Here is a 21,818-nt window from a genome sequence, read left to right on the forward strand (position 1 = left end):
ACAGGCTTAGACATTTTTGTGGATGGCTGCAGCTTTTATGAGGAAAGAAAATGCTCGTGCCCACAGGTCATCAGTCAGACAGCCCTGGGGAAGATGAATTAAGCAGGCTATATGCAGGCTGATCCATCCCTTGCCACTCCAACTCCCAGCCTATCGTGTCTTCATTTGCTTCTGGCATTCAAAGGTCTAGGAAATCTTAATGCTGGGATTTCCCACCTCACTCTCATGTATCCTTGTAACAGGTGCCTGCCCTCTGCACCTAGGCACTCTGGCCCTGGTGGTTATCCCTGCAGCTGCCATTCCCTCTCTACAAACAGGCAGGCATTCATCCCTCAAGTGGGCTGGGGAGGGACAGCGGGACACTATTTGAGCTGTGTCCAAAATTACATTTGAAAAACTCTGGCTGGAGTGGGAGGGGATCTTGGTTTTTTCTCTTTTGCTGAGTACCCTGACCCAGTTCTGGCCTCTCCTCTTGCAAGCACCAACCCCACAAGATCCTTTCCCAAAGTTTAGGGCCATGGGCAAGGTGTCTGTGTGCATGTCTGCAATACACTGGCTACTAACAATGGCTCCCGGACAGAAGCTGTACAGTAGGGGTGTGTGAAACAGGCCCTACTCGATTCGGCTTCAGCCCATATAAGGGACAGTGATTTGATTCGTTTATTCGGGTCCCAGTCTCAATTTGTTTCAGCCAAATCTGTATGTGATGATTCAGTGCTGATTCAGAGAATCAGCAATTCAGACATAGACACAGCTTTAAATGTTGTTTCTACATACGTCGAGGTACCAGGCGTGGCTCGTGAATGCTGCGAAGCTGGGGCGGACGGATCGTCCCACAGCAGCGCAGATGTCCTTCTGGTCTACTTCTGAGTCTGCTGCTGAGCAGGTTGGGGAGCTCCCCGTGCTTCTGGGGGACAGTCCATGTGCCCCAGCATCATAGCATTCACAGGCTGCCTGCTACCTTGAGTTATGTAGGAAAAACACGTGTCTATGTCTGAATTGCTGAATCTTTCCATATCTCTCTGAATCGATTCAGAGGGTTCCAATTCAATTCGGAGAGGTTGAAGGGTCCTCTGATTCGATTTGGATTTGGAGATTCAGCTGCAGAATCAGGTTGAATCTCTGCTGAATCGAATCAGGGACCAAGGCCTCGTGCACCCCTAATGCATAAGTATCAGTTTTGCTCCTGACACCTAGCTCATATTGCCTTTCCTGACACACACTGGACTAAGGAAGTCTTGTGGGGTCTTTGTCACATATATTGTTGTGATTATGCAAGCAAAGTGGCCTATGTTCAAGCCTGCAGTTCTAGTTGATGACCTTTGGGGCAGGGGACTCAGTGTGAGCATATGTTACTTTGATTAGTTTCCCTGCCCCGATACTGGATGTTTTTTTTTTCTTCACCTGGATATCTATATAGAGCCCATTCCTGGTGACTTAAGCAGTTCTCTTGGCAGGAAGCATGGGCTTCACAGAAGCTCTCTTGACCTGGATCCCTGATCTGAAAGCTTTCAGAAGAATTAGTTAGGTGTGAACATGACAGGATACTTGTTGCTTCTCTTAGGACCTGGGCCCTCAGACAAGGAAGCCGTGAGAGTTGCCCTCCGCCTGGTGCCTGCATTCAGACAAGGCCTGGAGGAGTCCTGATGTAGTTGGGAAACTCTACGGACATTGTTCTTAAAACCCATAGGGGCTAGGGACCTCCTGGGGACCCCTCTGTCACTGATGCTTCTGCCTATAGTGATGGCCAAAAACCTATTTTTCTCATCATGACCAATTGTTAAAGGGAGTAGATGTCCCCTTAAGCTGACTGGATCAGATGGAGGTTCCAGGACAGGGAAATTTCCCTAAGTGGTAGAATAAAATCTGAGAAAGGCCCTGAAGACATTTTGACCCACTAGGAAGAGAGCCTCCCCGCATAAGTGCATTGCAGGAAAGCAGCACACTGGCAGAAAGCTGACATACAGAGAGATGGGGATCTGGACCCTCTTTCACTTCACGCACTTAAATGGCATGTATGCAGCCATGCAACTACAGTGACAGGCTAGCAGCAACATATATCTGGCAACTGTTCATCCTCTGGATTATGGTGTATACGTGAGGTCACCCAGACCTGTGGTGCATATGCCTAGGGAGGAGTTTCTGGAGGAGTGGAGGCTGCCCAAAGCTTCCATTCTCCATTTAGGCCACTGAGACAATCCAAAGGCCAGACCGAGTCCAGAGCTTTGGTGCCTTCAGCAGCAATATGTACTTGCTCCAATACGTATGTGCAACCCCAAATCTCCATGAAATCCAACAATATAATTGTGGATGCTGCAGGAGAATGTCTGGTGGTTAAAGCACATGGTTAGTGAAGAAGGGATGTAGCCCATATTACGCAGGAGGACTTTGATCCTGCACCTCTTGTTTCCCACAACCAACCCAAGCCACCAGGTCATAGGGCGGGAATCCTGTGGCTGTTTTCCAGCTTCAGGCCCCAGTAGAAGCTGATCCCTTGGGCAGTCAGAACATGCGAGTTACATAGGGCCAAGCAAAGCAACAAGCTGAAGGGTAAGGCTGCTCCTTGGGTTGTTTTGGCAATCTGGGATTTTGCCCCATGCCTTTCCTTCCATGCGGGAGAAGCTTCTCTCTCAATAGGCATTTAAAAATCAAGTGTTGCATATCCTTGACACAGCCTACATGGAAGGAAAGGTCCAGAACTTGAGGAAATGTCCTGCCTGTGGCCAGCAAGGCCTGCCAGACTGGAGCTGAAGGGCTTCCCCAGAGCCGAAGAGCAAGGCCAGGGTGTCCCAGGAAAGACAAAAAAGTATCTTGCAACAGGGAGCAGGGCACAGAGGTTGCATTTCCCGGGGGCCTTCTCTCTGCCCCCCAGCCTTTTCCTTCAGAGGGTTGGGGTAATGGGGCCTGAGCTTGAGGTCTCCCTGTAGATGGAGCTGTGCAACCCTGGAGGGGCAGGCAGGGCCTTGGGGGTTGGGGCCTGGGCTGGGCTCAGCTCCTGCCCTTAGTTCATGCTGAGCTGGGAAAAAGTGCAGGGCAGGAGCCTGAGATGCTTGTTGGATCTCTTCAGATGCTGCTTCATAAATTTCATAGGCATTTGGGCTGGAAGGGACCCCGGAGGATCATCAAGTCCAGCCCCCTGCCACAGGGGCAGCAAGTCAGCAGGGATCATAGGATCCCAGCAAGATAAGCATCCAAATGTGCCTTGCAGGCGTTCGAAGTGGGTGCTTGAACCACCTCCGGCAGCAGTCTATTCCAAACCTTGGGGGCTCGAACAGTAAAGAAGTTCTTCCTTATGTCAAGTCACGGAGGAGTTTGTGATCGTTCAATCTTGTCCACCCTTGGGGCGCTGTGGTGAACAGACGTTCCCCCAGATCCTAGCGAGCACCCCTGAAAAACATACAGGTGGCCACGAGATTGCCCTTGAGCCTGTTCTTTCCAGGCTGAAGAGTCCCATGGTTCTCAGCCCCTCATCATTAAGGTCTGTTTTCCTGACCTCTGATCATGCACGTGGCTTTCCTCTGCACTCTCACAAGCTTCTCCACATCCTGTTTGAATTGTGGAGCCCAAAACAGGATGCACTACTCCAACTGCGGCCTCACCAAATGTGCAGCCCCCACTCTGTTCCCTGTCACCATGTCCCCGGTGCAGTAATGCATGGTGGTGCAATGCTGTGTTACAGAATAATGACACAGAGCAGAAATGTGTGTGTGCCTGTGTGTGCGTGCCTGTGTGTGCGTGCCTGTGTGTGTGTGTGTTACAGAATAATGATAGAGAGCAGTAGTGTGTCTGTTAGAGAAGAATGAGGGACTTAAATGACTTCCTCCCCACAGCATGTGGGTGGTAAAGGAGAACAGGAATAGTATAGTTGTGAAAACTAAACCATGTATTTGTGTAGCCAGGGCATCTCATTCCTCCCTGCCCCATTCATCCTGTGTGTTTGTGTCTCCTGGCTCCCCACGTTCCACACACTCTGTCCTGGTCAAGCCTCCTTCTCAAAGAGTAAGGATTCTGTACCTGCTCCCCTAACAGTTTGGTGAGCAAGAGAAAAGCAGGAGCTCTGAAAAGAAGGGACCTGGGTACCTTGGAGCCAAGCTGCCATTGATTTATCCTGGGGCCAAAGATCCTGCATCACCCGAGACCATGGGAAGAGAAGACCTGCAGTCTCCTCTACTGGGTGAGAGCTCACTGGAGTGACCAAGAGCCCCAGTGTCACCAGGAAACCTGGAGGCTTCCTGAAGGGGTTTCTTGCTTGCTATAAATGGGGTTTGATTCAGGGTGATCCCTAGCACAGTAGTATGTGACTATGTCATCAGTCCTCAGGCTGCTCAGCTGCAGATAGTCCGTGCTGATGGACATGTCCCTGGTGATGGCAAATCAGCACTTGAACGCCCCAGCATGGCCAGTACCACCAGTATTGGTATTTATGCCAAACACTATCCACTTCAGTGTTTTCCCAGGAGCCTGTTTTATCCAGCATATGCCAGAATAGGTGGGACGTGGGAATGTGTAGCCAGAGGTTTTGTAGGTCATCTCTACAGACACCTGGGATTGACTTCTACTCTGGACTGGGTCAGCTGGATCTGGGAGCTGACATCTGCAGAGAAAGGAGAATGGGGGTCATTAACTTTTATTTCTGCCTTTTCAACATCCTCTTTTTACTTGCGGTTGGGTTCCTCCTTCAGCTCCCCCCAGCGGTGTCTGAGCTCCTTGTCACTATTAACCCTTTCATCCACAGAACATCCCATAACATAGCATGGACACGTATCCCTATTCTGCTCCAAGCACCCTAAGGCACAAAGAGATCCAGGTTCAGATTCTTAATGTTACTAAAGGATTTGGATGTTTGGTCCCTACTAGCAATGATGACAGTTGGAGAGCAAGATCCCCTGGTTGAGAATTAAAACTAGAATGTCTCTGTTCCAGGTCTGGGCCCGGATCCCAACACCCTCCCTCCTTTCCCCAAGGCCCTGCCCTCCCTGGGTCTCTCTCCCCTACACTCACCTGAGCAAGTTGCCAGGAGGAGGAACACTCCCAGACTTGCCATGTCAGGTCCCCTAATGGCTGCATGAGCTGCACAGACACTGAACTCTGCTCTTGCTGCTGGTAGGTTTTCAGTGAGGGTCGTTCTGTCCTTTATCAGGTCAGTTCTCTGTCTTGTTTGCATGTGGTCGCTGCTGAGTCATTTGGATGCATCCCGGCCTCAGGGGCCTTCTCCCACTTAGAAGGTCAGAGCCCACATGGGCACTGGGTCACTGCAGTGTGGCTGTGCCCCATTCAGGGGAGCCCTGAAGTGTGTCAGTGGCAGTAGGACCAGAGTGTGATCTCTAGAGATCACCGGGCAGAACGTGCACTCGAGTGTCTGACACTGGGGCCCTGCAAGGGAATGCTCTGGGATAAGAGGGCAGCTGTGATGACATGAGTGTTCACCCATGTTTTCTGGTGGTGGGCTAAAACAACCCAACTTGTCTGAGGTGGGCCAGCACTTCTGACCTAGCCACTGCTACTGTCACCATCACCGCTTCTTACAGCTGCTTAGCCTTGCTGGGGGTGGGGAGGGGCACGAGGTAATCACTTTCCCTTGAATCCTAGCCCTACCCTCCAGCATATCTACTACTCCCCCTTAGCTTGGTGTCATCTGTTAACTTGCTGAGGGCGTCTGCCATCCTGTCATCCAGGTCACAGATGAAGATACTGAACAAAATTGTCCCTTGGACTGACCCCTGGGGCACTCCACTTGATATGGGCTGTCAACTAGATTTCGAGCCATTGACTAATATCCTCTGAACCAGATGCTGCTGCTAGTTTTCTATCCACCTTACAGTCCATTCAACCAACCAGCACTTCCTTAGGTTGCTTGCTGCCAAAGATCACAAGCTTTTAGGTTCCACCTTCCTCGGGAGTCTATGTCCTCTCCCTTTTGTAGCTCTGCCTTTGGCAGTCCTTCCTCCACAGCCCTAGAGGTCTCCTCCAGCATCAAACTGATGAACTCCTAATGATGGAGGATGCTTTGCAGCCTTGGCACGTGCTTCTTTAGCTCTTTTACCTGCTCCCTAAGGGACAGCACTAGGAGGCACCGCTCACATTGCAGGCACTCTTCCATCTGGCCGTCACTGAAAGGAACCTGCAAGCCGCAGTCTCCACAGTGCCAAAGCAGGTCCTGGGTGGAGGCCTCGACAGTGAGCGGTTCTACCAGGACAGACAGCTTGCAGATGCAAGCAGAGGAAGAGCTCTAGCATTGTGACATCCTGCAGCCATTTCTCTGTGTCTCTTAATCTGCTGCCTCTTTCTTGCTGCTCCTTTTCCAAGCGGACCTTTTCTAGCAAACTCACTTGTAAGCTGGCCTGTTTACTGCTCCTAGGTTTTGAAAGGTCCCTTTTTCCTTACAGAAAGCTTAAAATCATGAATGCTGTGTGCCCCCGGAGGAGGGGGTGGAGCGGGCATGGGGTGCTCTGTGGGTTGCAGGAGCAGAGCGGAGGCAAGTGGGGAGCTGCCACATGCAGCCGCAGCACTGTCAGTGTTGTGGGGGCGGCCAGTGTTGACTAGTGGTCAGCAAACACCTGCAGACACCTGCAGCAGTGGCGGCGGCAGCCATCGGCTATCACAGACTGCCCGTAGACGCTGCCGGTGGTGTTGGCAGTGAGGGAGGGGTGGCAAGTGGTGACTCCCTGCAAGCGTCGCTGACAATGTCAGCCATGCCTTTTTGTAGGGGGTGCGCTGCCACGATCAGGGGTGCACATACACCCGCGTGCACCCCCTACGCATCGCCAATGCTTACAGTGAAGAAACATGAGAGAATTTTCCAGGCAGACTCCCTGGTGACCCCCGCCCACCCGCCCTCCGGACTCTAGTTTTGTAAGGGAGTAAGAATTGGTCTAAGGTGTGGTTTTAGCAATGTACGCTAAATATATGTAGGTTAGATACTTTTAATTAAAGAAAGAGATTACCTTAAAGGCTCCCCTGCAAAGAGAGGTGCAGCAAATTGGCCCGTGAACTGACTTGCAAACTGCTTGCTCTGTTTGCTGCCTCTGCTCACACTTTTGATTCATCCCCTTCCGAGAAGAACACCACTTGTACAAATGTAGTTCGATTCAAATATAGTTTTAGACTTTGCAGTGCTCCAATAGTCAGCAGTGTTAAGATACTCACCAGCGGAAGCACCTGCTCCCAATAGGGTTTATCAAGCTCTGCAAATTCGCTCCCTTCAGGCTCTTGCTGACTTTTTCATTTGTCCACTAGAATAACCTTCCTTGTGTCAAGAACATCAGCTAAAGAGAGAGATGGCTGCAAGCGCTAATGATGGTCCCAATATACAAGTTTCACTCGTGGCAAAGTGTCCTCAGGACCACAGTTTCTGTCAAATAAGGTACCATATTCCTTTCTAACTTGAGTGATACACAGTTTTCTACCAGAAACAAGAGCTGGAAAGATTATGCACAGCCCAGCAATGCATCTTATTCTACATTGAGAAGACTAAGGGCAAGATAGGGTAGGCATCAGCACTTGGATGAGGAGTGCCTATAAAGGGAGATATGGAGGCCACATAATGGTGTTGCAGCACCCTGCCTAAGTCACATCCTTCCTCCAGGGAAGGCGAGAGCTGCAGGTGAGATAGTCCAAGGGCAGGGGCCTAATTAAAAGCACCAAAGCCTCATGCATATCAGTGTCCCCTGCACTGAGAAATGGCAGCTCATCAAATGTGCTCTTTGTTTAAAGCACCCCCAGAGCCATTTCTCAGTGCGGGGACACTGATACACGTGATGCTGGAGTCTGCTGGTGCACGTTTCGTTCTGTGCTCTAGCAGACTCGATCAATCAAGTCTGCTCCCATGTATTGGATTTCCAATGAGTCGGAACTGGCTCCTTGAACATCTATTGTCCCCATCTTTAAAAAAGGGAAGAGGGAGGACCTGGGCAACTATAGGCTCGTTAGTCTTACTTCGATCCTGGGGAAGCTCTTGGAGATGATTATCAAGGAGCACATCTGTGATGGGCCAGGAGATGGGCCCGCAAGGTTCAATTTCTTTATTAGCGACTTGGACGACAGGGTAAAGAGCGCCTTGTTTAAATTCACAGACAACACCAAGATTTGGGGTGAGGTTTGCAGTCTAGAATTGAAGGATAGATTACAGTGGGACATGGACAGGTTACAGGGATGGGAAAATGAAAATAGGATGAGATTCAATACTGACAAGCGCAGGGTGCTGCACTTAGGCAGTAGAAAGCAGCAGCATACCTATAGGCTGGGGAACTCCCTTCTTGAAAGCACGGTGGCAGAAGGAGATCTTGGAGTCATTATTGACTCCAAGATGAACATGGGCCGATAATGCGAGGACACAGTCAGTAGGGCTAACCGTACCTTGTCGTGCATCCACAGATGCATCACGAGCAGGGCCAAGGAGGTGATCCTCCCCCTCTATGTGACACTGGTCAGGCCTAGTTGGAGTACAGCATCCAGTTCTGGGCACCGCACTTCAGGAGGGATGTGGACAGCATTGAGTGGGTCCAAAGGAGGGCTACTCCCATGATCCAGGGACAACAGGGCAGACCCTATGAGGAGAGGCTACGGGACCTGCACCTGTTCAGCCTTCACAAGAGAAGGCTGAGGGGGGGACCTGGTGTCCATTTATAAACTTTCTAGTGGGGACTAGTGGGGTTTGAGGGAGATCTTGTTCCCCCAAGTGCCTCCTGGAGTAACAAGGAATAACGGCCATAAGTTGTTAGAGAGTAGGTTCAGGCTAGACATCAGGAGGCGCTACTTCACGGTCAGGGTGGCTAGGATCTGGAACCAACTTCCAAGGGAAGTAGTGCTGGCTCCTATCCTGGGGGTCTTTAAGAGGAAGCTTGATGATTATCTAGCTGGGGTCACTTGAGCCCAGTTTCCTCTCCTGCCCAGGGAGCGGGGTCGGGCTAGAAGATCTCCAAGGTCCCTTCCAACCCTTCATCTATGAATCTATTGGAGCCCAATGTGATTAAGTCAGGGAGTCCAACTTTGAAATATCCAGGGGCAGCATGCCCCACAGCCTTCCCTTCTCCTTCTTCCCACTCCCAACACTGCATAGCCACGTACTTGGGAACCCCACCTCACCTTTGACTGGCCACAGACTTCTCCACTACATTGCTCTGCACCACAGCACACAGGTGCTTTGGGCTGCTGGCTTCCTTGGCACTGTAATCTGTGCGTCTCTGCCTCACTCTTCCACCTGCCGGAGGAGGGAGGGGAAGCCGCAAGACCCTAGCTGCTGCTGCATCTGGAATTATATGGGTAGTGGAAGATGAATGGGAGCGTGTGAAGTGCTGCTGCTATACGTAGGCAAGCCCCCAGAAGACTTGGATCCAAATCCAAAGAGCATTTCCAAGGGTTAGGAAATTGAGAAGGGGATCCATTTGTAGGTAGTTCCTGTTTTATCTGCTTTTGTATTTCTCTCCTGCTTTCTAAAGTAAGAAATAATTGTGTTTAGAAGAACTACTGCTTACTTATATGATAACTGAGAGTCTTGGACAGATGTTATTCCCGCTTATAATGTATGCTGTAATTGGGTGGCCTGAGGACAGAAAAAACTTATGCACTCACCCAGAAGGAACACAAACAGGGGTTATAAACTACAGAGCATCCTGTGCCATCATTGTTATACCTCATTACATCTTATTATATTTTTCCCTCTCGTAGAGCCTTATGTCCCTGGAAGCAGTTTCCTTAAAGTAGAGGTCACTAGATTTAATGTGCATTACATAATTCGAGTTAATGCATGTCCCCCACGTTGGCAAGTACTAGAAAAATGCACTTCAGCCTCTTGTAACGCTCCCTGGCTAAAGAGCACGATTTTGTGATGCTTTAATGAGCATATAAAATAAGCTAATGCATATTAAAGTGTACATGTAGATGCACCACCCATGTACTTAACTGATATGCAGATCATCCGTGTATGGCCTAATATCAGCCACAGGAAGAAGATATTTGCTCTAGCAATGTCATCAGCAGGAGCCATTGGACAAGTGCATGTACCTTTGAGTGCCTTGATGTCTCCTTCTGGGGACTTAAAGGGCAGGGCTGCCTCACAACCCTCCCATGCCCTTTCTAGAGATAATTTGTTGATGTGAGCCTCTTACAGGAATAGAGGGTTGACTGTGCAATATATATCTGTATGTATGCCAGAGAAACTCTGTCGCTTTAGGAGTAAATAAGCAGTTCACTTGGTAGGAGCTTGATTTTAGCTGAGAGACTGAAAAATTGTCTTCCCTTGGTTAGTATCAAGTCTGGATATACTGAATGGTGCAGCTTTCCCTCCTCCCGCTGCCATATGGAATATTAACTAACTTAGAACTGTTTAATCTCTGGTTACCTGACCAGGTTCATCCCTCAAGCCAAGCTACAATACAGCCTAAGCAAAAGTTTTTGTAAGGAGGGCATGCTGGGGTGGGATGGGCTTCACCTCTCCCCTAATAGCAGACGTATCTTTTCCTCTAGGTTGGCTGATCTCGTACGGTGGGCTTTAAACTAGTTTTGCCGGGGGAAGGGGCTGCTTTGAGTGGAGAGGATGCTTCACCATCATGCAGGGTGACAAGAGGAAGGGAAGCAGAGGTAAGCATCAACATCTGAGGAGCAGGGGGCCACAACTGTCCTGGGAGAGGGTAGAAGGCACGAGCACCCTCAGGAGGCCTCAGGTGCCTATACACTAATGCTCGTAGTATGGGGTGTAAGCAGGAGGAACTATGCCTCCTGATTGCGAGTCAGAACCCAGACGTAGTTGGGCTCACAGAAACCTGGTGGGACCCTACCTATGACTGGGCGGTTGACATTCGGGGGTACACCCTACATAGAAAAGACAGGACAGAGAGGAAAGGTGGAGGGTGGGGGGTTGTGCTCTATGTCAAAGTGCACCTCACATCATCAAGGATTAGCTTTGGGTTAGAGGAGGGTCGGGCAGAGGCACGATGGGTCAAACTACAAGGGGGGCGTGGAGAAAGGGATCTTAGGGTGGGTGTCTACTACAGACCACCCAACCAGGAGGAAGAGCTGGACCAGGACTTCTCCAGTCAGCTTATGGAGGCGGTTAGGTCAAGGGATGTCATTGTCATGGGTGACCTAAACTACCCAGACATTTGCTGGGAGGAGCAGAGAGCCAGGTCTGACTGCTCGTTTAGGTTCCTGGCTGTATTACAGGACCTTAACCTTATCCAGGAAGTGCACAGCCCCACTAGGGGTAATGCCTTGCTGGACCTGGTCCTGGCCACGCGGGTGACCTGGTGAGGGGACTGCAGGTCCTTGCCCACCTGGGCAAGAGTGATCATCACCTGCTGGATTTCACTATCCAATGCAAGGTGTCTAGGGCTCACACCAAGGCTAAAGCCCTGGAATTCAGAAGGGCCAAGTTCAATGAGTTTAGGAGACTATTGGGGGAGGCACTGAGCTCCCAGGAGGTAGAGGAGATGAGAGTCCATGAGGGATGGTCGTACCTTAAAGGTGCGATCCTCCAGGCCCAAAGGATAACAGTCCCTGAGAGAAGCAAGTGGCGTAAGAGTGCTCAGAAACCCCCTTGGCTCAGCAAGGGCATTCAGCAATGCCTGAGGACTAAAAGGGAGGCATACAACTAGTGGAAGGGAGGAGCTATCACCAAGGAGGAGTACTCCTCCTCTGCCCGGGAGTGTAGGAGGGCTGTTAGGAAGGCCAAGGCAGAGATGGAGCTCAGGCTACCGTTCAGCAGTAAAGACAAGAAAAAGTCCGTTTTCAAGTTCATTGGGAGCAAGAAGAGTGCACCAGGCAATGTAGGGCCCCTGCAAGACACAAACGGTAATCTGGTGGACACGCCAGACAAGAAAGCTGATATTTTTAGCAATTTCTTTGCCTCTGTTTTCCTGAACAGGGACCGGGATATCGCACCTACCAGAGTTAGGGACAGTCTTGGGGATAGCTCTGTCAGGCCTTCAGTCAGCGCAGATGTAGTTAGGGATCTTCTGAAAGGGCTAGACATTTTTAAATCTGCAGGTCCAGATGCCCTTGCGGAAAGTGATCCCCAAGATCACTTTCTGCCTCTGTGCTTTCAAGAGGGGAACTACCCAGCCTGCATGTGTGCTGTGAATTCCCTCTCCCAAGGTGCAGCACCCTGCATTTGTCTACATTGAAACCCATCCTATTCTCATCTGCCCACTTTTGTAGTCTGTCTAAATCTAGTTGCAGCCTCTCTCTCCCTTCAAGTGTGTCCACCTCACCCCACATCTTAGTGGCATCAGTGACTTTGAACAGCGTGCTTTCCACCCCCTCGTCCAAGTCACTGATGAAGATGTTAAACAGTGCAGGCCTGAGGACTGAGCCCTGGGGTACCCCACTGCTCACAGCTTGCCAGGTTGAGTACAACCCGTCCACTACTACTCCCTGGGTGCGCCCCATCAGCCAATTTTTTACCCATCCAATTGTGCAGGCATCAATGCCGCAGTGACTTAATTTATTGATGAGGACGGGGTGAGAGACAGTGTCAAAGGCCTTCTTAAATTCTAGAAGACTAAATCCATGGCAACACCATCATGCAAGGATGTAGTTACTTGGTTATAAAAGGCAATTAGGTTGGTCAGGCAGGACCTGTCTTTGATGAACCCATGCTGATTGCCCCTGAGCATGATCTCCCCTGCAGCGCCCCCCACAGATGTGCTCCTTGAGGATTCTATCCAAGATCTTCCCGAGCACCGAGGTGAGGCTTACAGGCCTATAGTTACTTGGGTCCTCCTTCCTCCCTTTCTTGAAAATTGGGACCACATTAGCCAGGTTCCAATCCCCCGGCACCTGGCCAGATGACCACGAATGCACATACAGCTGGGCCAAGGGCTCCGCGATAATCCCTGCCAGCTCCCTGAACACCCTTGGGTGGAGGGCATCTGGATCTGTAGATTTAAAAATGTCTAGCCCTTCCCGAAGATCCCTAACTACATCTGCACTGACTGAAGGCCTGATAGAGCTATCCCTAAGATTGTCCCTACCTCTGGTAGGTGGGATATCCCGGTCCCTGTTCAAGAAAACAGAGGCAAAGAAACTGTAAAAAATATCAGCTTTCTTGTCTGGCATAGCCACAAGATTACGATTTGCATCTTGCAGGGGTCCTAGATTGCCTGGTGCCCTCTTGTTGCTCCCAATGTACTTGAAAATGGACTTTTTGTTGTCCTTAATCCTGGACGCTAGCCTGAGCTCCATCTCTGCCTTGGCCTTCCTAACAGCCCTCCTACACTCCTGGGCAGAGGAGGAGTATTCCTCCTTGGTGATAGCTCCCCTCTTGCACTGGTTGTACGCCTCCCTTTTAGTCCTCAGGCATTGCTGAATGCCTTTGCTGAGCCAAGGGGGTTTCTGAGCACTCTTACGGCCCTTGCTTCTCTCAGGGACTGTTATCCTTTGGGCCTGGAGGATCGCCCCTTTAAGGTACGACCATCCCTCGTGGACTCCCATCTCCTCTACCTTCTGGGCCATCATTGCCTCCCCCAATAGTCTCCTAAACTCATTGAACTTGGCCCTTCTGAAGTCAAGGGATTTAGCCTTGCTGTGAGCCCTTGATGCCCTGCATTGGATAATGAAATCCAGCAGGTGATGATCGCTCATGCCCAGGTGGTCAAAGACCTGCAGTCCCCTCACCAGGTCATCCCCCGTGGCCAGGACCAGGTCCAGCAAGGCGTTACCCCTAGTGGGGCTGTGCACTTCCTGGATAAGATGAAGGTCCTGTAACACAGCCAGGAACCTTCGCGAGCGGTCAGACCTGGCTCTCTGCTCCTCCCAGAAAATGTCTGGGTAGATTAGGTCACCCATGACAGTGACATCCCTTGACCTAACCACCTCCATAAGCTGACTGGAGAAGTCCTGGTCCAGCTCTTCCACCTGGTTGGGTGGTCTGTAGTAGACATCCACCCGAAGATCCCTTTCTCCACGCCCCCTAACCCTAACCCTAACCCTAACGGTCAAAACCCATTGGGCCTCTGCCCAACCCTCCTCTAACCCAAAGATAATCCTTGATGATGTGAGGTGCTCTTTCACGTGGAGCGGAACTCCCCCACCTCCAACTTTCCTCTCTGTCCTGTCTCTTCTATATAGGGTTTATCTCCGAATGCCCACCACCCAGTCGTAGGTAGGGTCCCACCAGATTTCTGTGAGCCCAACTAAGTCGTGGTGTGTGGAGGGGGTTACTGAGGGCATGCCCATGTAGTGTGTGTAGGGGAAGGACACTCTATGACACCTCTGTTGAGTGTATTGGGTTGGCAGGACGCTGCGTGTGTCTGTGATTGGTGGGGGGTGCGGGGCAGAGTGGGGAGTTAGTGGTAATGTAATGCTGGGACCCTGTGGTGTGTGTGCTGGGGACAATGCTGAGGTGCTGCCTGTGCGTCACAGCTGGGTGCAGAAGGAGGCGTGCAAGCGGTGGCTGTGAGCCCCCGGGGCTGGGGCTTGTTGCGTGCAGGCAGGACTTGCCTGGGTGTCACCCAGGTGGAAGCCATGGGGAAGGCGTTTTTGTCTGCAGGCCAGAGGATCTGAAGGATCTAGTGGTGGGGCAACATCTTGACGTCTGGTGGCAACATCCACCAGACGAGGACTGCGCGCAGGGAAGGTGGCAGTGGCAGGGGTGTTACAGGGTGGGCAACAGCCACCCCACAATTCACCGTAAACTCCCCAAGATCCTTCCAAATGCCGCTGCTGCCTGCGCTGACTGCAGCCCCAGCCCATAAGCCCCGCCGGCACAAACTTGGCAGTGGCCCCAGCCACCAGCAGCAGCCCGCCTTCACCCTGAACGTGGATAAGGCGTCAAAAGCCCCTATGCCTTCCCTGGGGCATTTACTGCTGAGGGAGCTTCCCTCCTCCCCACGTCCCTGCACACACTGTACTAGCCACTTGTGGCTCTGTCTCCCACCCCATCCCACCATGGCTGGGCAGTGCCTGCCCCAACCCCATTCTCTTCCTCACTGTGAGAGCTTCAATGTGCCCCCTGCACGCCCCTTCCACCCACCACAGACTTATCAGACCAACAATTCCCTCCAAGCTGCCAGGCTGCATTCCTGGCCCCGTGCATCCTGTGCCTGTGCCCATGCATGGAGCAACACTGTTGGCCACATGAGCCAAGAAAAGCCTATTTCTGATAATGTTAATATTCCATTTCTTGGTGCTTATATAATATGAACTGGTGTATCGGTGAACCTCTAGTACCTTCCCCAGTCACCCTTTCCCTGCCCACCACTACTGTTGTCTGTGGCTGATTGTCGGGGAAGGCGGAGCTGCAGAACAGCTTCTCCCATGCTGTAGCCAGGCTGAATTAGTGGCTGCAGCAGGCGGGTTCCTCCTCTCTGCCTAGATGCACCAGGTGTTCTCTGATGATGCCTCTGCAAAGCAGAGCTGAAGAGGGGAAGGAGCAGCTGTGGATCCATCCCTGGCATCAACATAGGACAGCAGTGGGCAGGAGAAGGGATAATGGGAGCAGAGGGTCCTTGCTGCTGAGGAGTAAAGGGAAGGGACTGGGGTGGGCAGAGGGTGGTACGCGCCGAGTTCTTGCCTGATCTGGGGCTAAAGAAACCTAGCTCCTGCTTCCCATCATCCTAGATCCGCCCCTCTGTGGTCTCAGTGACCACGGGGTGTGTGTGTGTGTGTTTGTGTGTGAGTGTGTGGATGTACATCTGGTACCAGAGGGAGTGTCAGGAGCACTGCTGGCCACAGTGGGTCAGGGGTGTGATGTTTGTGTGTGTGTCCTGGGGGCACACTCCAGGTCTGGATTGGAGCAGAGCCTAGGTCTGGGGTGCTGGGAGTTTGGGTGGGAGGTCATGGAGAGTTCAGGGCTTTTCCTGGGTCAGTGGCCTTTCCCTGTGGGAAGCTTAGGGTGAGGTGTCTGTGAGGGGGAGCCCAAGGGCAGGCAGTGTGTGCTGTGGGTGCACGGCCTAGGGCTGTGGGTGCACGGCCTAGGGCTGTGGGCTCCCTTCCTCCTGTGTGTTGCACAGTGCTGTGGACTTGTTCTCTGGTTCTTATATCCCCAAAGGCTGCCCAAGAGCTGGGGCTGGCACTGCCATGATGGGTGCCCAGCATGGAGGGGACAGCATGGCAGGTGGGTGCAGGTGTGGGAGGTGCTGGGTGCATGGTTGCAGGGTGCTGTTCAGACAGGCTGCCCAGGAGTGCAGGGTTAGTGCTGAGACTGACACATAAACCTAGACTTAGTGACCTCCCATGGCTGGAGTCCAGTTGTCCTTGGTGCAGCTGTTGCAGTGGCGTGTGGCTGCCTGGGACTTCCCCACGAGGCCTGTCCCTTTGTGTTTCTGGCTGGTGTGTGTTTAGCCCTAGTGTAGCCAGGCTGATGCTCTGTGTCTTGCTCTTTCTGAGCTGTTTGCGGGGTCCGGGTGGGAGTGTGCCAAGGGCCAAGTCTGGATTTGTCGTTCTTGCAGGGATGTTGGAGGGTTTCACATTCTCTCTGTGTTCGTAGATTCGGTTATAGACTATAGTGGGGAATTACAGAAAAACCTGTAACTTTGTCATTTTTTGGCTGACTCAGATAAAACTTGCAAGGATGGTAGCCCCTGCTGAGGCCATGATGTCTGCCAGTTCTCAAGGAGGTAAGTGCAGGGGTTGCTGGAAAGCTGCACCTCAGGCTGCTGACAAGCAAAACTCATGGCATGTGTGACTTTGAATGTGTGTTAAGATGCACTCTTACTGGTGCTGGGGCCTCTACACAACATGGTAGTGTGCCCCAGTGAGGCCTCCTCCTCCCCTACAGCCTCATCCCAGTCCACCAGTTTGAATACGAAGAGGTAAGTAAGCAGCACATTGGCACTAGCAGCATCTCAAGCAGCTGTTGTGTCACAGAGCCTTTCTTTCTTTCCTGCAGGAGCTGCTTCTCCAGGAGCTCACAGAGAACTCTCCCTTCCAACTCCAGCCGTGGGGATTAGATATACATAGGGCCCTGCCTCCTTCCAGTCAGCTGACTGGGGACATGTGCTAGGGGTGTTGGTCTAAGGATATGGCACTGGCAGACACTGTTGTATAGGTCAATCTGCTATCTTTTAGTAGACTAACTGAAAAGTTGGAGAAATATATCTTAGCAAGCTTTCAGGTTGAAACCACTTTGTCAGGCTGAGAAAATACCTGCAGTTGGCATGTGCGTTGTCCCTGGATAAAAGGAACAGTATAGAAGCCAGAGGCTGGCATGCAATGCAGGTAAGAAAGCCAGTCAGTGAAAATGGAAATGGAGGAGTCAGGGGGCGAGAGAGACAGGCTGGGGTAGGGAAACGGGGTATGTAGCAGCTAAAAGTGGAGTGGTACCTGCTGCTACCTGGGCAGTCAGATGTCCAGCAGGTTGTAGCGTGTCATAACTCCAATGTCCATATTGAGTCCATGAGTTTCTGTATCTAGGAGGTTGATAAAGTGAAGTTCATAGGCTCCTGTGTGAAAAGCGGTTGGGAAATTCAAGCAAGAGCCTAACATGGCTAACCTCATCACCAGGAGCCAACTTCCTACAGCCAAACACAGAAAACCTGCCAACATATCTCCAGTCCCCCCACAAACTGCACACCAGAATCTATCAAAGACAGAATATCCAACTACCTGTGGGGAGAGATTGCTCACAAAAAAACCTTTCTGTCTCCAGTCTCTCAGGCCTGATCCTCAAAGGGAATTTACAAACCACTTTTCACAGAAGAGCCTATGAACTTCACTTCATCAACCTCCTAGGTAGAGAAACTGATGGACTCAATAGAGACTTTCGATTGATGAAACACTACAACCTGCAGGACATCTGACCCCTTAGGTACCTCTCCACTTTTACCTGCCACGTCCCCCTTCTCCAGCCAGTCTTTCTCACCCCTTGATGCTTCCATTTCTATTTTCACTGACTGGCTTTTTTGCCTGCATTGCATGCCAGCCTCTGGCTTCTTTCCTATTCCTTCCATCAAGGAAGAGCACACACAACAACCGCAGGTGCTTCCTTAGCCTGCTGAAGGGTTTTTTCAACCCATAAAGCTGGCATCCCAGGCAGCTAAGCTGAGCTTACCTGGAGCCTCACAACTCCACTGCAACCAGCAAGCCTCAGAACTGTCAAAGACATGATGGGTCTGGGCTTTCCCCAGCCAGGACTATGTGCGTGCATGTGGTGGCTGGAGGTTATGGCGCCTCCTGTCCGCCTTTCACCAGGGGGATCCTCAGTCCTGGCATTTCCTGGGGCTGCCATGCCACCGGCAGTCCCACCAGGCCTCCCAACCCTGGCAGAGTGCAGTTTTAGTGGTCATGCCCAGGACCTGGGGCCTCCTCCTTCCCCAGAGCCCCAGCCCATACCTCCAAGTTTGTCCTGGCACGGGACCTCAGCAGGGACATGTTCTTCCCCTGCTGGCTGGTGATGCAGTGAGTGCCCTCTTCAGCTCAGAGAGCAGAGCATTAGCTTCTGTGTTGTGTTTAGTCTGTATGTGTGTCTAGCTAATAACTGTATGTAATCTCTTCTTCTTCTTTGTTTTATGATTGTCTGACTTCTTCTGTGTGGTGTTTCATAATAGCTCTTCTGCTTCTATGGTGCTTGCGTCTGACTTCCTCTGCTGCGTTGTGTTTCATCTGTACGTGTGTGTAACTAAAATAATATTTCTTCTTCTTCTATGATGTATGTGTCTGGCTTTTTTCTTGTGCTTGTTCTGTATGTGCATGTAAGTATATAATATCTCTTCTTCTTCTCTGTGTATGTGCGTGTGTGTAATGTATGTGCCTCCCGATTCAATTCGGACTTGGTGATTCGGCCTCCGAATCGAATCAGCGCCCAAAACCCTGCACACCCCTAGTTCAGAGAATGGTGAGGACAACTTGCTGGTCATTTACAGCACCAGTTGGTGTGACAAAGAGAGCCGGATCAGAAAGCTGGGTTGTGTGGTGTCATTGGAGGCCTGAGATTTCAGCACCCATCATTGAGGTGTTACGGGGCACGCAGGGACCAGAACTGAGGAGAGGAAGCACATGGCCGTTCAATCTACCATGTCCTCGCTAGTCAGAGACATCAGCTCCCAGTCACCCCTCTCTGGCCGCTCTTTCATTGCCTGGGGGGCCACGTCTAGCGGCAAGTCGGTGTCTTCATCTGGCCGCTGAAACCAGACAATGATTGTGGGCTCACTGTCCTGGCATGGAGGGGTGTCTTTGGAAATGTCGTCCATTTGCTTGGGCCTCAGGCTAGTGTCATCCAAGCTTGTGATGGTACTGCTGGTTGTCTCTGACAGCTGCTGGTCCTGGGAGTCAGCATCTCCCACCGTGTCATCACTCTGGATTTTGTTCAGAGAGCTGCCGGGGAAGCAGAGTGGGAGGGTGAGAGGTGGCTCGGGGGAAAAGGCACCTCGATGCCCTCAAGGCCCCAGGAAGGAGTTAGGGAGGCTGTTTGGGAAGGGTGTGTGCCAGGCTGTGGGCAGGGACAGAGACTGATCCTGCTCTGCATGGGCTGGCAGCCCCACCGGAAAGGCTAAGATGAGCCATGGATGGGGCATGGTTCCTGGGGATGGGCTCAGAAGGTCATGTCATGGCCATGTCAGGGCCAGGGTAGTCGGGGCAAGGCCAGTGGGTGCGTTTCCTGGAGGTCCCTCCTGCCCCTCCCACCCTGGTCTCAGCCCCAAGAGATGGATGCCCCCTGCCTCCCCGGTCTGCCCCCAGCCCTGCCCCAGGGCTCCCACCTGTCCTCTTCCTGCCAGCAGTAGCAGGTCAGGGCCAGGCACAGGCAGCTCCAGCACCCTAATTCCTGCAGTTGGTTCCTGTCCCTGGAAACATCCGACATGTTCTTGGGCCTCGGGCTAGGCTCATCAGAGATCGTCATGGTGCTGCTAGTTGTCTCTGACAGCTGCTGGTCCAAGCTGTCATCAGATCTCACCGTGTCCTCCTGAAAGCTGCTGGGTGAGCAGAGAGGGAGGATGAGAGTTGGCTCCAGTGTTGAGGCACCCCGATGCCCTCCAAAGCCACAGGAGGGAGCTCAGGAGGGTGTTTGGCAGGAGAGGGAGGAGCAGTGTCAGGAGACTGGGCCCTGGTGTGTGCTGCTGGGTGTCCCCAGGCTGTGGGCAGGGACAGGGACTGATCCTGCTCTGCATGGACTGGCAGCCCCATGGGAGAGGCTGAGACGGGGAATGGGTGAGGGCTGGTCTGGGGGGATGGAGTCAGAGCGACATGCCATGGCCATGTCAGGGCCTGGGCGGTCAGGGCAGGGCTGGCAGGCGCGTTTCTTGGAGCTGACCAGGCCGTGCAAAGGTCCCTCCTGCCCTTCCCACCCTGGTCTCAGCCCCAGGAGACGGACACCCCCTCCTCCCCCGTCTGCCCCCATCCCTGCCCCGCGCCTGCCACCTGTCCTCCTCCTGCCAGCAGCAGCAGGTCAGGGCCTCCCACAGGCAGCTCCAGCATCCGCCCCTCTCCATCTCCAACCTCTCTCGCACAGCAGCCAGACTTTCTGCAGACACAACTGCAGCCGGAGCTGACCGGGGCCAACTGCCGCAGAGTGGCAGTTGGGGCATCAGTCTCCCCGGCGACTGTGTGCCAGGGCTTTGTGATGCAAGCGACTCGGCTGGTCATCGCGGCACACTATGACATCAGAGATCCCTCAGCCAACCCCAGCCTCCCCTGCGACTCATTTGCATTCCCATGCCTGATTGGCTGAGATGCACCATGGGGTTTGCCAGGGGAAGGGCAACCCATTTTCATGGAGAGCAAGTCGAGCCTGAGCAACTTGATTTCCGTCTGTGCCAGGCCCTGTGGGTCGGGGGAGAGCAGTGGGTGTGAGAACCGTGCTCTTCTTGAACTGCAGCTCGCAAACAGGGATAAAGTGGTGGGGAATGTAATAGTGGATGGCAACTTGGGCAGCAGTGCCCACGGGATGATTGAGTTCAGCATCCTGAGGATCCCAAGACACAAGCACAGATGTGCCGTTGTTGGCTACAAATGTCCAACTCAGGATCCTTAAAATTCTGGTTTATTAGGCAGATTGAAACACTGAATGAAGTTAAATCATAAACCTTGTAGCTGGTCCCTACACACACACACACACACGGACACACGGACACACGTGCACACACACAGTAGCAAGCTTCAGAGTCAGGTATACCTATCCTACAAGCGCTGGAGTCTCCCGTCGATGACCAGTCGAGGCTTCTTTCAGCCTGGTTTTATCCTCCAGAAGGGGGTCACCGGCTGGTCCTTCTGGCTGGACAGGTCAGGTGCTGGTCGAGTTGGAGATCAAGAGGGCGCCGCTGAGGGTCACTTTTCACTTGTTTTTATCTATCCTTGGCAGACTTTGGTGACTCCCCAGTTTTCAGGTTTGCCCAATCCAGGGGTCGTTGACCCTCGTGGGACTTCCCCACCTCAGTGGCTACTGGATGGCATCTGTCAGCCCCAGGGGTCATCCGCACGTACGTGCAGGTTTGGGAGTCCGTTGATGAATTTTGAATAGGGCTCTGGGAGCGGTCGATTTGGAGATATTCAGCCCAAAAGTTGGTCCCCGGCGTTGATTAACTCAGGCCAGGGCTTCTAGCCCTTGATCAGTGACGTTTAGAGATTTCCCAGTTGTTACATTGTCTTTTATTGAGTTCTTCCCTTGCTTGATCTGCAGTTTCCTTAGGTGTTAACGACTGTCTGCTGCTACAGTGTTACACATTAAATCACTGATTCACTCTCTCTTTCAGCAGCCAGCCTGATACAGGGAAGGCAGTTTGACTTCTGCCCTTGTTAACATTGTTACTAAACTCATTTATAGTTGAAAGTTGAAAGGTGAGGAGTATAAAATATAAGGTACAAATGCCATGGCACACAAATAGATGAACATACCAAAATACAAGGGAAGATGCAAAATGCACACATCCAAATTTTAAAACACAATTCCT

General features: G+C 52.0%; 1 protein-coding gene across 1 annotated transcript in view; it reads right to left on the reverse strand.

Moving 5' to 3' along the window:
* Positions 1 to 21,818, reverse strand: part of LOC132250066 (scavenger receptor cysteine-rich type 1 protein M130-like) — a 339,402-nt gene that overhangs the window by 266,907 nt on the left and 50,677 nt on the right. The gene's annotated exons all lie outside the window — the stretch shown is intronic.

Source organism: Alligator mississippiensis, chromosome 4 (assembly GCF_030867095.1).
Source record: "Alligator mississippiensis isolate rAllMis1 chromosome 4, rAllMis1, whole genome shotgun sequence".
Taxonomy (NCBI): domain Eukaryota; kingdom Metazoa; phylum Chordata; order Crocodylia; family Alligatoridae; genus Alligator; species Alligator mississippiensis.